A 616-nucleotide genomic window follows, 5' to 3' on the forward strand; every position below is an offset into this window, starting at 1 on the left:
CCCCCCACACACACACACACACACACACACACACACACCCACACCCCCATTTCAAAGAGAGTGAGGGAAACTTGAATTGACTTGAGTTTGGTGTGGCTCATTGCAAATACAGTGATATTTTATATGTTTTTGTCACCAGCCAGTTACATTCAAATTGACCTATTTTGCAGTGGCTGCTCCATTTATAAGGAAACTTAAAGCTGCCGCAAAAGCATTGATGAACACATTTTCCCATGTGCCTGTTCCTCCAACTGTGTTTATTGACTAAAAGAATACTCCACCCGAAATCTTTTCAGTATCAGTCACCCCCTGTAGGTATGAAGGCGGCTGTAAAAACTTTGTAGTTTCTTCCACATGGACCACAGAGACTGTGGTTAGTTTGGATTCCTGCAGCATAATCCGCTTCTCTAAAGTGCATCTGTTGCCAAAACACGGTTCAATCCACAACTTCAGAGCATCATTAATGAAACTGAGTGTTTAGGTAACACCATTACTTTAGGTTGTGTTATACAGGTGAACAGTGGAGAGGTGGATTGTGCTGAAAGAGTGATGATTTTCAGGGTTAATGGTGAATCTTTGATCCTGAAAATATAGATCACTTTTAGGTTAGTTAACA

This window comes from Seriola dumerili, unplaced genomic scaffold, assembly GCF_002260705.1.
Source record: "Seriola dumerili isolate Sdu_G_001 unplaced genomic scaffold, Sdu_1.0 BDQW01000092.1, whole genome shotgun sequence".
NCBI lineage: Eukaryota > Metazoa > Chordata > Actinopteri > Carangiformes > Carangidae > Seriola > Seriola dumerili.